The 15,401-nt window shown below is 42.3% G+C and overlaps 1 long non-coding RNA gene across 8 annotated transcripts in view; it reads right to left on the reverse strand.

The window, feature by feature from the left end:
* Positions 1-15,401, reverse strand: part of LOC105730369 (uncharacterized) — a 120,896-nt gene that overhangs the window by 64,994 nt on the left and 40,501 nt on the right. For 5 of the 8 annotated variants that reach the window (XR_010340710.1, XR_010340709.1, XR_010340714.1 and 2 more), the window contains exons 4-7: positions 14,553-14,814; positions 12,212-12,579; positions 6,957-7,069; positions 5,047-5,195 (exon numbers count right to left, since the gene is read on the reverse strand). This is a non-coding gene — a long non-coding RNA (uncharacterized LOC105730369). Of the gene's footprint in view, positions 1-5,046; positions 5,196-6,956; positions 7,070-12,211; positions 12,580-14,552; positions 14,815-14,901; positions 14,978-15,401 lie in introns of all 8 variants that reach the window. The other 3 variants (XR_010340711.1, XR_001110470.3, XR_010340712.1) reach the window with 3 other exon arrangements.

Genomic DNA, 15,401 nt, shown 5'->3' on the forward strand with positions numbered 1-15,401 from the left:
ATCACTGGTTGGGTTGCCTTGAACTAACTACAATCTGCAGGAGTGTCCGTTTCTTCCTCTATAAGTAAAGAGCAAAATATCTTTCCCATTTGCCTGAACACATGGATGTAAGAATCTGGTGAAATATAGTTTACTTTCCATGCTATAAACTTCTCTAAATAGAAAACATATTGTGAATATTAAGCCAAAGAAAGGCCCATGCCTACATTATGAGCCCCTCAATCACCAAAAAGGTAGGAAACTATTCATATCAAGAAGCTGGCTACCTTCTAATGGTCAGTTCCTCTGCCATGTTGTCCCCTCTTCCCTCCTGCTCTCTCTGGCCTCCTGGAAGGAAAGCGATGAGGTCCGGCTCCTTCAAAGCCTTTCAGCCCTTTAAGGAGACAATAGGGCACGGAGTTGTGCTGTGAAAATGCCCTGGTCATTCTTCCCGTCTGCTCACATTCCTTCATCCCCTGATGTAAAACTTGAAAGGAAATGGAATCCTAAATGTAAACACTATCTTTCAGTCACTTGGAAAATTATCTACCTCTCTTTTCTCTCTCTTACCAATTCACTCACCCTCAATTAAAGCCGTCCTTTGAGTTCAACCTCACTTTTCAGAAATCAAGCAATCACTTAAGAAACAGAAAAACATTAAGAGATCCAGATTTCAATTAACTTTGCCATTGATTTTTGTGTAATTCTGGGGGAGGCATTATTCTTTTGGCAAAGTGGGGGCAAGGAACTCAAAGATTAATGAAGGTTCTAATGACAGCAGTGGGCAAGGACTGAGACATCTGCAATCCTGTCCCCCAGGCCCTGCTGAAAAGAAGCAGCAAAGCTAGGAGGAAAATGGCCTGGAAGCGAGGCCTGTGAATTGCAAACGACAATGGAGAGTCTGTCATTCAGGTGGAAAGGCTTTGGTGGATACAATGTTTTTTTTTGTTGTGTGTTTGTTTGTTTGTTTGTTTGTTTGTTTGTTTTTGAGACTGAGTTTTGCTCTTGTTGCCCAGGCTGGAGTGCAATGGCGCCATCTCGGCTCACTTGCAACCTCCACCTTCCAGGTACAAGTGATTCTCCTGTCTCAGCCTCCCAAGTAGCTCAGATCACAGGCATGCGCTGCCACACCCAGCTGATTTTTTTGTATTTAATAGAGACAGGGTCCACCGTGTAAGTCAGGCTGGTTGCGAACTCCTGACCTCAGGTGATCCACCCACCTCAGCCTCCCAAAGAGTTGGAATTATAGGTGTGCACCATCATGCCTGGCCAGGGATACGGTGTTTTCTTGTACTTTTTCATTTTAATGTAATTTGCATATTTGATGTTTTACATAATTGTGCCTGTTTTGTTTTAACTAATCAATAATATATATATATACTCCAACCTTGCCTTTTTAAAAGCTGCAATTATTTCATAATTTTGGATATATATTGATCATAACTAGGAACCAGTCGGTTAGCACACAAGAGCATGCATGCACACACACATACACACCACATAAATATAATAGTAGAAGCCACTGATACAGATATAATTTTTAATGTGTTATGTCATTGGATGTCTATCACAGGAAAAGGTCTCTGCAAAAATAGATTTAAAACAACAGGCAGTTTAATCAGATAAGTACACAGCATTCATCTCTGTCTGCTACCAATATGACTGCAGCATAATGAATGAAGGGTGGGAGCTCATCGGAATATGTCTCTTCTGAGCAATAGAGTGAAACCAGCTGTCATCGAGAATCCTTTCCTGGGGTGGGAGCTGGAGCGGGATCTGCTGCTGTGATCATCATCATCATCAATAGCTAAACTATTAGACTTGAACAAAGGAAATAAATGATGCAATTTGGGATTTTACGTTAAAAGGTTTGTTCCAACTTTATGCAACTCCCTAATGGGGAATTTAGCCTTGCAACACAACTCGCCAATTTTTGGAAGCCCCTGCTAGGGTGGAGCAAGGGTTCCCTTCTGTGGGGAGTCAGTGAGGAGAAACTACCTTTCAAGGAAGTATAAAGGGAGTGAATTGAAGCAAACATCCTCCTCACAAACCAAACGCAAAGAGTGAGGCTCTTCAATTACAAGGCCATCTAGGTAAAGCCATAAAATGCACTTGTTGCTTGCTGCTCGTGTGCAAAAAAAAAAAAAAGGGTTAGATGTGTGCCTTGCTCTGTAGCTCAGTCAGAGTGAGGCTGATGGCCGCTGTCTCCAGGGAACAATAGGGTTGGTGAGGGAACCTTAGGACACCAGCAAACCCAGTGGCCCACGTGACGCTGACCGCCTGTGCATTAGTTGACTGCCTGCTATAAGCCAACCCTGTCCAGGGTTTTACCCCTCACATGACCTTGTGAGGCAAGTCCTATTATTCCCTCCATTTTCCAGACAACACAGAGAGACATAAAATGACTCCAGATCACACAGTTACTGGGTTTTAAAGATGCATTCAAAGCCAGTCAGTGCTGAGAGTACCAGGTAACCACCGTGTAGCTGCTCAAAGGAATTGAATTTAATCGAATGAAAGATCAGAGAAGTGATGGGCTGAAAGAAGGCAGGAAATGATTTGGCTTAATTATAATCATCTCCAAATCAAAAACTGATTAGCCCAGTTCCCCCTCCATCTCAGCAGTGTTCAGCAACATTTCCATGAGTGCCACAGACAGACAAGTGTCCTCTCCCTGCCCCACCACCTTCCAGAATCCCTTTCCATCACCACGCCTCCAGAATCCACCTGCATAGTAAAACCAGTCCCAGGGCAAATGTATGCCTCATAGATTGCTAGAGAGAATGGGGGCCATGAATGGAGGTCAGTCGACACCCTAGAACTGTGAACCCAGCAGCTGTGCCCCAACACCCAGTCCCGATGGCCTCAGCTCTGCACTGAAACCCTGTGCAAGTGTGGAAGGCAAGCAGACCCTCCATACCCCAGCATTTTAAAGGCCATCCACCTATTTCGCTCTTTCACAGAGTACTTCTATGCGCTCTCCCTATCCTAGTAGAGGCTGGTATGAATCTCGGGCCACAACTTTGGTATTTAAAAAGTATAACTTTTTATAATTTAATTTTTATTTTGAAAACTCATTCTTTAAAAATGGCAGAAACTCAATCTGGCAACCTCTGAGATATCACATAATCCCTCCACTTGGTCCTCAGGCATTGGTTCACCTAAACTGCCTTGGACACACTCTCGTTCCACCCAAGTGGCCCTTACCCTGGTGTCTGGAGAGCAAGGACAAGGCTCTTTCATGAGACCCCACCATCATGACCATCACTTCCCCACAGACTTGCCTACTGCCTGGATGTATGGTCTCAAGTACTCAACTGGGCTCTGAGGCCTTTGTTCCCCTAATAACTGGGGCTGTTACAAAACAAAACAATGTATTGGGTAAGGCTTGCCTATGGACAAATATATCAGAAACCCCAACAACAATAGCTTGACCAATAATATTTATTACAGGACATAAAAATATCTGGTACAGTGCTCAAAGACACAAGCAAGGAGCCAGGCTCTTTCTGTCTTTCAATCAGGTCAGTTGTGTCCTGACTGTTGCCTGCTTCAGGAGTGAGGAGGAGCAGGAACTGGAAGAGCAGCCACGATGGACTGTGGCCTGCAGCTCATGGGGCATGCTACTGTAGCCATCTGAGCACCCCAATTTGTAGGGCAGTTGGGAAGGGGAGCTTTTGACTTTCCAGCCTCCACAGCAGGAGACTGGTTAGAGTGGGGATATCTAAATGCCAGTTAGAATGGGGATTGCAGAGGGGATGGAGGGAGTCATCCTAAAGAATCTGTCACACACAGGAGAAGACTCATTTTCCGGAGTCGTTTCCCTCCCCGAAGCCCCAAGCAGGCAGTGGCCAGTTGCTTGAATGAGGTAGAGGTGAAAAGAAAAACTGAATGGTAAAAATGTGAGTAATGCTCATACAAAATTATCCCACCTCATAGGTTTAAGAACACCTCGGTCTAGGTAGACAGCCCAGAGGGTGCTCACAAGCTGTGTGTGGGTCCACCACAGAACCCAGACTGGGAGTGAGACACAAAGATCTCTGATTCCAACCCCTGCCACTCACTCATGGGCAGCATGAGCCACACCAAGGACCTCTATTTTTCTATTCTGACCTGGGCTTGGCCTAAGAGACCCAACAGGCACTTGGCGAATACATGCCAAGCCAATGAAGCTCCCACATTTGTGAATGGCAGAGATTGGGCCAGAATACTACAGGAGCTTGCTTCCCTGACATACATGACTCCAGGAGGCCTCGTCGCTGAGCAGAAACACAGAGGTCCAGCCATTCTGTACCAACTGTGTGCTACCGAGCTCCTTCAGGGGCTCCAGCACAGTCAGTTCCAGGCTCGGTCCAACTACAGAAATTCAAGGTACCTCCACCCCCTTGAGCTCCACATTAATTCTGGCTCCCACCTGGTGTGGCAGAAAGTCTGACCTGCTGAGCCCATATCTTTATCTGCAAAATGAAGACACTAATGCCTACCTCGCAGGGCTGTGTGAAGATGAGCGATGATGAATGCCTGCCCACCCAGGCCTTTTTAGTCTTTTAGAAGACCCTGAGGACTTGGACTGGACCAAGCAGCACAGAATCCAAATCAGTGCTGACTGCTAGACATGTGAAAGGTAACATTCTCACCTGGGTAAATCTACCTCCAGAAGCGGCTCCAGAAGTTGGCTTTTTGCGGGGAAGGGTTGGCGGTAGGCAGACTTGGCTGAGAATGCTCCCCAAGCTGGCATTGGTACCAAACCGTGGGAATCACCTACTGACCTCAATTCAGCATAAAACTGTGAATGTTGATATGCCCTGATGCGGGGCGGCATTTTCGTCTCTCACCTACATTGATAGCATTTGCAAACAGATTGAGTCTTGGGGGTTCTTTGAGTACCTTTAAAACTACGTGCTTCTATACAGGCATCTATATCCCAGTATACAAGAGCATTTTAATCAGCACTAAGTATGGTACAACTAAAAATGATGTGTTTGTCAAAAATAAACAAAATAAAATGAAATCCACCTCCAGCAACATCCATAAAGCCAAAGTCCTTTGTGTTTGAACAGACCATACCTGAAGTTCTGGTGCATTCTGTGAGCTGCCTTGTAAGGTGAGGAGAAGATAAACTGCAGCCTGTCCAGAGGAGGGCCTGCTGTGGCCACCAGTCACAAAAAGAAAACTCCTCCATAAAGCCAAGTTGAAAAAAATAGGGAGTGTTTTGCCTGGTTTAAAAAAAAAAAAGATTAAAAACAATCTTCAAGTATTTGGAGATAGCTTTTATGTATAAGAATGAGCTTTAATTTATGTACATGAAGAAGGAACGCTACACCTGTAATCCTGGCACTTTGGGAGGCTAAGGTGGGTGGGTCACTTGAGGTCAGGGGTTTGTGACCAGCCTTGCCAACATGGTGAAACCCCATCTCTACTAAAAATAGAAAAATTAGCCTGGCATGGTGGTGTGTGCTGGCAATCCTAGCTACTAGGGAGGCTGAGGCAAGAGAATCGCTTGAGCATGGAAGCAGAGGTTGCAGTGAGGCGAGATTGCATCACTGTACTCCAGCCTGGATGACAAAGCAAGACTCTGCCTCAAAAACGAAAAAAGAAGGAAAACTGGAGCTAATGATAGAGATACAGGAAGACAGATTTTTGCTCCAGTGGGAGACACAGCAGCCCTGAGGAGCAGCAGGATCCTTCAAGACTGTAGGATGGGAGCCTGTTAAAGACGTCATCTCCCACTGCTTTGTGGGTTGTGATGCCAACTAAGGAGACCATTATCTCAGAACCCCCTGCCAGCTACCTCTCTGGTGCCAACTCAGCCACACTGCCCAGGACCTTTGTCCTGTTGTTCACCAGAGCTGCCTGACAATAGATTTTATAGTGCATGACCCAGTAAAGCCTCTCCTTGGGTACCTTTCTGGCTTCTCTCCTTCCACCCTGAGGCTTCTCTGTTGCCCCTGAAGCATGAGACATTCCAGCAAAAATCAGTGCACAGCCACACTCAACCCAGAAGTAAGAGGAGGAAATAAAGGAGGATTCATAACCCAAGGCAAAAACCACTTACCAATCAATCAGAGGCTGAAACTGGCAAACAAATTCTTTCCCCTACCTCCCTTACCCTCCACCCAATCGGTTTGTCCTGAGATTTAGTCCCTTATGCTCTGGGAGGATGGTCCCTGTATTAGTTTCCTGTAGCTGCTGTAACAAATTACCACTAACTTGGTGGTTAAAAATGATAGAAATGTATTATCTTATAGTTCTGAAGGACAGAAGTGTGAAATCAGTACCAGTGGGCTCACAGCAAGGCATTGGCGGGGGGTGTGCTCCCTCCAGAGGCTCTCGGGGAGAATTCCTCCCTTGCCTACTCTGGCCTCTGGTGGCTGTGGCTTGGTTTATGACCACATCACTCTGTCTCCTTCATCACACTGCCCTCTCCTCTTCTGTGTATCAAACCTGCCTTTGCGTCCTTCTTGCAAGGACATTTGTGTTGGGCTGTAGCATTCACCCAGAAAACCCAGGGTAATCTTTCATCTCAAGAGCCTTAATGACATCTGCAAAGTCTTTGCTGTATAAGGTAACATTCACAGGTTCCAGGGATTAGGATGTGGATATTTCTTTGGGGGCCAGTGTTTAGCTTACCACAGTCCCAGGTGATGGAGCAATCAGCTACATGTCATTTGATGACAGCTACGTGTCATCAAATACATCAATAACACACCCTTGTATTTGCTCCTTGCATTTCAGCCACACTGCCCTTTCTTCCAAACTACTACTACTCTGGGATGAAATTCTCCATGAAAGAGGTAGTACATGAGATTTTCCTCAAGCTCTACTTTCTGGAAAACCCAGGGTAATATATGTAAGCCACTAAGAACAGTGCGCACAGTAATGATAGTCACAGTGATAGTGGTAATAATACAGTACAGTTTTCAAAGAGGTTTAACTTTCTTTCACAGCATTGCTTAATCACTAAAAAACAGACTTACACACTGAGGGAATGGAGGCCATCTATTGCAGTGGAAGTTTACACTTTGCTGAAAGATCTATTTCCCCTCTACAAAACATTGCCAACTTGATGACAATTTTTTCAGTAGAATACCTGATAAGTGAATAGAATTAAAAAAAATAAGTGTATTCCACAGCAAATGGAAGAAAATTCACTCTGTTAAAAGAAAGTTAAATACGTTTGTTGACAAATTCCTTACAGACAAAATGTCTTATCTGTGGCAGCACTATGAATACACCTTTTGTGTGATGAAACAAATTATGTTTCTTAAAACAGCAGTGTCCTTGGTCCTAGGAATATCTGAAGAGTATCATACTTCAAGGATGAAGCACAGAATTGATACTACCACCTCCAAATTCAGTCAGCAAGGCTGTGACTGCCTTTGGAGGGGGAAATGAGGAGAGTAAGGCAGAACTTTCTACTTGCTCCTCTCAGAGGTCTTTGCAGGTGACAACTGTATGATGGAAGATTCTGGAAGGTTTTTTTTTCCCCTGGGCAATTTCATTGACACCTTTGTTTTAGAGAATCATGTGACTTTTAGGTTCACCAATAAATCTGAAGAGAGCAAGCGATATGGTTTGACTATGTCCGCACCCAAGTCTGATCTTAAATTGTTTTTCTCATAATCCCCATGTAGGAGAGACATGTGGTGGGAGGCAACTGAATCATGGGAGCAGTTATCCATGGAGCAGTTCTCCTCATGCTGTTTTCATGACAGTGAGTGAGTTCTCATGAGATCTCATGGTTTTATAAGGGGCTTTTCCCCCTTTGCTCAGCACTTCTCTCTCCTGCCACCACGTGAAGAAGAACACGCCTGCTTCACCTTCCACCATGATTGTGAGTTTCCTGAGGTCTCCCTAGCCATGCAGAACTGTGAGTCAATTAAACCTCTTTCCTTTATAAATTACCAAGTCTCAGGTATTTCTTCACAGCAGCGTGAGAACGAACTCATACAACAAGTATCCAGTGACACTGAATATAAGGAAAATATTGGCAAACTTTCCCTACTGAAAGGGCAAATATCAAAATCAGAAATTTTTAAGAACTTTACTTCTTTCACTATGACAAGGCAAATCCAATATTTTGGTGGAATTTGCTTCCTCCAGGCATCATCTCATCTCAAAAATGACAAGACACATTGTTCAATAAATATAATCTGAATGAAGAACTGTATTGAACAGCATGGTAAAATAAGCCTATATCTGGCACACTCATGTTTAATATATGCCATTTAGCTGGGTAATTCATATTTGAAATTTCTTTGATATAGATTCACTTGGACTTTATGTACAAAATCTTAGCTTTCGCATCTCCCAAGCCTAGATCATTTTCATCTTTTAGATGCTAGTACAATCTGCTATCAACATTTCAGTATCTCTCTTCCTCTTTCCTTTCACAGTATGTGCACTCAAGAGACATGCACATGCACACAATATAAAACAAGGTGTCAGGCAACATTTTACAGAACGGCAGGATTGCTCTCCCTCTCCAAGTTCATCTACTCTCTCTTTCTCCATAGCACAAATAAAAGCCAACTCTTTGGACAGCGCAGGAAAAATCAGAAGAATCATCTATGGACTTCTAGAGGATTCCAGCCACAGGAGTCTAAGAATAAAAGAAGAGTTACAACTCATCTTTGTACAGTCATCATGTTCCCTGGAAAATTTCAGCTCTTTTTCTAGCTCATACAAGGCTCCTAAATGATGTTAAATAGCAGATGAATGAATGAACCAATGAACTAAAGGACTGAACATTTCTGAAACTATGGAAAGACACATGATATAAAGAAGCATTATGGTATACTAGAAAGAGTAGTGATTTAAATCCAGAAGATGTAACTTCTAGCTGTTCTACTGGCTTACTATTTGATCTTGGACATGCTACCTAAATCTCATTTTCCAACATGCCAAATAGGGATGATATTTTATTATAAAGTTTTATAGATAGCATCTATACCACAAACAGTACCTATATGGCTTAGAAAACACTTGGATTCACATTCTCTCATTTGATGCTCCCAATCACTAAATGATGGGAAAGGATGCTCATCTTTTGTCCTCAAGGCAGAAGTCCACAATGTTGACCACAATGCCTTGATACAGTTAATAAAGGTGCACTCCAAGCTAGAAGTTCCAGACACGTGTACACCTTCTTCTCCAGAGAGCAGGCAGAGAAAAAGACGGCCATAATCAGTGATCTATCTCTGAGACAATAATGGCAGAATCTTATCTCTAACCATGACTTCTCACCTTAAATCATTCCTGCTGCCTGCCATCCATATGCCTGCTCTGAATACTCATAAAATTTACTCAAAGCCAAAGGTCCTGAGCGTTTCTTCAACTGAGTACTACATAAAAATACCTACACATTTATTTATCAGTATGGAGTAGGTATTGAGTAAATGAACAATGAACTGCATGGAGAACATCAGGAGTTGGCAAATTTTTCCTGTCAAAAGCCAGAAAGTAAATATCTTAGACTTAGTAGGCCATATGGTCTCTTTCACAACTTCTCCATGTTATGGCACGAAAGTAGCCATAGATAATACAGAAGCAAATGGGTGTGTCTGTGAGCCAATAAAACTTTATTTACAAAAGCAAGCAACAGGTCAGACCTAGCCTGATTGGGCCTTGTTTTCCAACCCTTAGACTGCATTTACTTTGAGAAAAGTCTTGTCAAAAGCATCATTTTAGCCCTTTCTTTTAGAGGCAGGGTCCTGACAACGCTTGATTAACACACACACCCAGGCACTTTGTCTCTCGCCCTCCATTGTCCTTTGATAAACATCAACTGGCAGAGGGGACATGGAGCATTTTTCCTTCAATTGCAGTGATTCTGAAAGACAAAGCCGGGGCAGAGATTAAAACCAGACCCGAGGTCTTTATGCCATGCTCGGCATATCAAGTGCCCCTCTTCAAATTGTACTGAGCTAGCTGTATACCTTCATAAAGAAAATAGAACTATTCTTTCACTTAATAGTCTTTTAGTGAGGGTATGGGGGCCAGGTTTACGAAAGCCCTTATAAAATGCCGGCTGAAAGGAAATAATGCTCCTTGGCACCACAGAATCTTTTTCATGTGACGCTACATGATCACTTTTCATTTTGTTTCTCAAGCACTCCATGGCACCCATCCATGTATTAGGCTAATAACTGCATGAATCTAGTTAAAAGGAGCCAAGCAATTATTTTAATTAGAAGAGAACAAAAATAATGCTCCTGGCTTCTGTTTTAAGGGGCAAGAAGGAAGTAGTCAGGGTTCAAAAAGATCCCACAAAATATTTTTGTGAAAGGAAAAATAATTAAGGCCAAATTTAGAATGTACTTGCAATAAATGGGCCAAATAAAATGAATGGCATCACTGTGCAGCTAGAACCCATTCATAGATAAGAGCCCCAGAAAGTCCGTTTCTATGTGATACCATTTTGAGGGTATAGCCAATTTTACAAAGTGAAAGTGAATGTCTAGCAGAGACTTAATGATCCTTGTGAATCTCTCACATGATTTCCTAAAGAGTGTCTGTGTAAACTCTTTTACTAATAAGAGATGGGGGAAGGATACTGGTCAATTTGCTTTAAAGGCAGGATTTTTTTTTTCATTTAAATTCTTAAATTGCTCAAATTTGTTTCTCTGGAAAAATTTATCTTCACAGCAAATCCTTGTTGCTAATCCATTCTGTAAAAAGCGGATTCCACAATAAGAGGATTTTCATCAGCTAGACTGAACTCAGTTATACAGGAAGAGATTGCATCTACAGCTCTTTCTGAGCTTTTGCCTTCCTGCCTCCCTTCTGGTCATGGCATTTTGACCATTTTATTCCATCTCAGCCTTCCAAAAAGAAATGAAATGAAACTCAAAATAGTCAACTAGTCACCATTCTTCCTTCTGTTTGGATCTATCATTGTTTATTAAGCACCTGTTATCTACCAGCAAACAGGAAGTTATGGGTATACATAGGCTACTAAGACCCAGACCCTGCCTGCAAAGAGCTCACAGTCCAGTCCAACAGAGACACGTGCAGAAAGGAGAGCCAAGCAGCCCAGCTGGGTAGAGGGCAAGGTTACCTGGCCTGAGCTGACTGTTAAAGAATGGATTATCCAGAAGGATATGGATAGTCTATTCCAGGGAGAAAGGTCAGCACAGGCAAAAGGCAAAGACTAGAGTGAGACAAGAGAGCAGACCGGAGAGCTGAACAAGAGCCAGGTGCTCACCTCTGAATGTTGGTGTCCTTCTAAAACTCATGTTGGAACCGAATACCTGATGGGATCATACTAGGAGGTAGTGCCTTTGGGAAGTGATTCAGTCATGGAGGCTCCACCCTCATGAGTAAGATTGATGCCCTTATAAAAAAGGTTCCAGGGGGCTTCCTTGCCCCTTCCACCATGTAAGAATGCAGCAACAAGGTGCCATCTATGAAGCCCTACCAGACACCGAATCTGCCGACACCTGGATCTTGGACTTCTTAGCCTCCAGAACTACCAGTGGTATATTTCTATTGTTTATAAATGACCCAGTCTAAGGTATTTTTATTAAGCATTGAATGGACTAAGACACCAGATCATACAAGAACCTGCACCACGTTGATAAACCTGGACTTCATCTTGCAGAGCAATACAGAAATTACCTGGTTTTCAGCAAAGGACTAATGTGGTTAGCTTTCTGTTTCAGAGTCAGCACCTGCATGGCTGAAAAGAAGATGAAATGGAGAACAGTATCCCATAGATGCCATTGCCCAAGCAAGAGGTGACAAGGCCTTGAACTGGGACAATACTAAGTAGGAAAGGAGAGCTGGGATGAGGAATGAGATGTGTGCTACTAAAGGATATTTTAAAAATAAAAATTTAAAAGTCTGTGGAGCAGTGACTGATGAGGTCAAAAGTCAGAGATAAAATTAGCTTCGAAGATTCTTGGTGGGGATCAGATGTTTTATCTGAACGCTTGTCATATGTCCAAAAAGGTTTCTCAAATGATGAGCCTTGATTATGAGTTCCAGGACTGAGATGCAGTAACAAATTTCAGCCTTGGGCACATGAACATACTGCTGAGTGCCATATGGAAACTCCTAGAAGATAGTCTAATTCCTATTTACTTTCCCACGCAAAACTCACACAAAATCAGCTTCCTGCTAAAAGTCTAAGTTAAAACACACAGAAACATGGAAAGAAAGAAAACTGTAGTGAGTACTTACTCAGAATAAACTACATATATGTTTAATTACTATATGAGATTAGACTCACTTATTTTTTTTTTTCAAGACAGAGTCTCGCTCTGTAGCCAGGCTGGAGTGTAGTGGCACCATCTCAGCTCACTGCATCTTGCCTTCTGGGTTCAAGCAATTCTCTTGCCTCAGCCTCCCAAGTAGCTGGGACTACAGGAATGCGCCACCATGCCCAGCTAATTTTTGTATCTTAGTAGAGACAGGGTTTCACCATGTTGACCAGGATGGTCTCGATCTCTTGACCTCGTGATCCACCCGCCTCGGCCTCCCAAAGTGCTGGGATCACAGGCGTGAACCACCATGCCTGGCCTCATTTATGTTTTAATTTCCAAAAGACTGTATACTTCTCAACTTGTTTCATGAGCCAGTGGAACCTTGATAACACATCTGACAAAGATATTACAATAAAAGAAAGTTACAAGTAAATTTTATTTATAAACATTTCTATAAAAATTATTTTTAAAAATACGACCAAAGCATGTGTGTAAAATAAATAATACAACACAACCAAGTTAAATTTAATCCAGAAATACAAGATTGGTTTAACATTCAAAAACCCATTGAATAACTCACCATACTAACAGAATTAAAAAGTCATATGATCATTCTATAAAGAAGTGGGTACTTAATTTATGATAAAAGTGTCCCTGCAGAGCATTAAAGAAAAGAAGTGCTTTCCATCAATCATGAAAGGTAAGTAAATATCATGGAGTAAAGAACCAAACTTGATTCCAACCTCACACCATATACAAAAATCAATGCCATGTGGATTGTAGATCTAATTGTGAAAGGTGAAACAACACAACTTACAAAAGATAATATGAAGGAATATTATCATGGCTTTGAGATAAGCAAAGCTCTCCTAAATAGGACACATAGAAAGCGTTAACCATAAGAGAAAATAGACTATATTAACAATTGGCTGGGCACAGTGGCTTATGCCTGTAATCCCAGCACTTTGGGAGGTTGAGTTAGGAGGATCACTTGGGCCCAGGAGTTCAAGACCAGCCTGGGCAACATGTCAAAACCCTATCTCTACAAAAATGAAAATACAAAAATTAGATAGGCATGGTGGCACATGCCTGTAGTCCCAGCTACTCAGGAGGCTGAGGTGAGAGGATCACTTAAGCCCTGGGGATTGAGTCTGCAGTGAGCCATGAACAAGCCACGGCACTCTAGCCTGAGCAACAGTGCAAGTTTCTATTTCAAAAAGCAAAACCAAACACAAAAATCAAAATCTTCTATTCATCCGAAAGCACCATAAAGAGAGTGAAAAGTCAATCTCAGAGTGCTAAATGTTTTTAAGATACATAACCAAAAAGCTATATCCAGAATACATATCTCCTATGAATCAATGAGAAAAGATGAAAACTCCAATAGAAAAAAGAGACTTAATATGACCATTTACAAAAGAGAATATCCAAATAGCCAATACACATGAAAAAGATGCTCGATGTACTAATAATCCAGGAAAATGGAATTAAGACCACAATGAGATTCTATACATACCACCAAAATGACCAAAATCAAAAAGACTGAGAATGTCAAGTGCTAGCTAGCAGGGATGTAGAGCATCACCCACTGCTGGTAAGAGTGGAAAATGACACAATCTCTTTGGAAAACTGTCTGGCATTGGCATTATTTATTAAAGTTGAGCATAATCACACCCTACAATTTGGTAACTTCCCCTTTAGTCTATATCTAGACTAAACATAATGCGTATACACAAGCACAGAAGATGTGCACAAGAAAGCTTCCAGGAGAACTCTCTGAAAATAGCCTAAAACTCAAAACAACTCAAATGCTTACCAAGAACAAAATGGATAAACTGTTGGGCACAGTGGTGCGTGCTTGTAATCCTAGCACTTTGGGAGGCCAAAGCAGGCAGATCACCGGAGTCCAGGAGTTCAAGACCAGCCTGGGCAACATGACAAAATCCTGTCTCTACAAAAACAAAAAGCAAAAATTAAAAAGAAAAAAAAAAAATTAGCCGAGCATGGAGGCAGGAGCCTGTAGTCCCAGCTAACCTGGGTCTGAGGTGGGCTGATCACTTGAGCCGAGGGGATTAAAGCTGCAGTGAGCCAAGATCATGCCACTGCACTCCACCCTGGATGAGAGAGGGGCCCTGTCTCAAAATAAATAAATAAATAAATAAATAAATAAATAAATATTTATTAACTGTGCTATATTACCAATACAAGGGAAGAAAATAAAACAAAGAAAATATACTACTAGTATACCCAACAACACAGATACAGGTCACAAAAATAATGTTGAGAGAATGAAGACAGACAAAAAACACCTATCCATGTTTAATGTTCTTATCACAATAAAGATGAAATTTTAAAAAGAATACCTACCATATGATTCCATTTACATGAAGTTCAAAAGAAGCAAAACAAAGGTATGGTGTCAGGGGTCAGGCCAGTGGTTATTTTTGAGGGGAAAGGGGCCTTCAGGAGTGTTGGCCACATTCTCCTTCTTGTCCCGGGAGGCAGTCAGAGCATATGGTCACTCCAGATTAATTTATGGAGTCACACACTCCTGATATTTGCAGTCTTCCATATGTGGAACCCCAATAAAGCTTCCATTTAAAAGTTTCAAATGTTGATTTCCATTTTCCTTGAAGTAAAGGGAATAAGAAAATATTATAGAATATCTTCATAAAAATCAATCAATTTTTCATTTGCTAACCAAGCCAACTCTTACCTGTGTTCAGTTTGCTCCCCTGATGTTAGCTACAGAGCAGGAAACGGGAAAAATCACCCATATGATTTTCATGCAGCTGGAGGAAGAAGAAGAGAATGCCTTCCCGGTGAGGGAGAATGAATGAAACTGGGACCCTCTGCAATTTAGCTAAGAGTTGAGTAATGCATAGAGAGGAGAAAGAAAAAAAAAGAGAGAGAGAGAGAGAGAGATGGAGCTGAAGATCCAATGTATAAAATAATGACAATAGGCCGGGCGTGGTGGCTCATGCCTGTAATCCTAGCACTTTGGGAGGCTGAGGCAGCTGGATCACGAGGTCAAGAGATCGAGACCATCCTGGTCAACATGGTGAAATCCCGTCTCTCCTAATAATAAAAATTAGCTGGGCATGGTGGCGCGTGCCTGTAATCCCAGCTACTCAAGAGGCTGAGGCAGGAGAATTGCCTGAACCCAGGAGGTGGAGGTTGCGGTGAGTCGAGATCGCGCCATTGCACTCCAGCCTG

This window comes from Aotus nancymaae, unplaced genomic scaffold, assembly GCF_030222135.1.
Source record: "Aotus nancymaae isolate 86718 unplaced genomic scaffold, 86718_ANA_hifiasm-v0.15.2.pri h1tg000131l, whole genome shotgun sequence".
NCBI classification, from domain to species: domain Eukaryota; kingdom Metazoa; phylum Chordata; class Mammalia; order Primates; family Aotidae; genus Aotus; species Aotus nancymaae.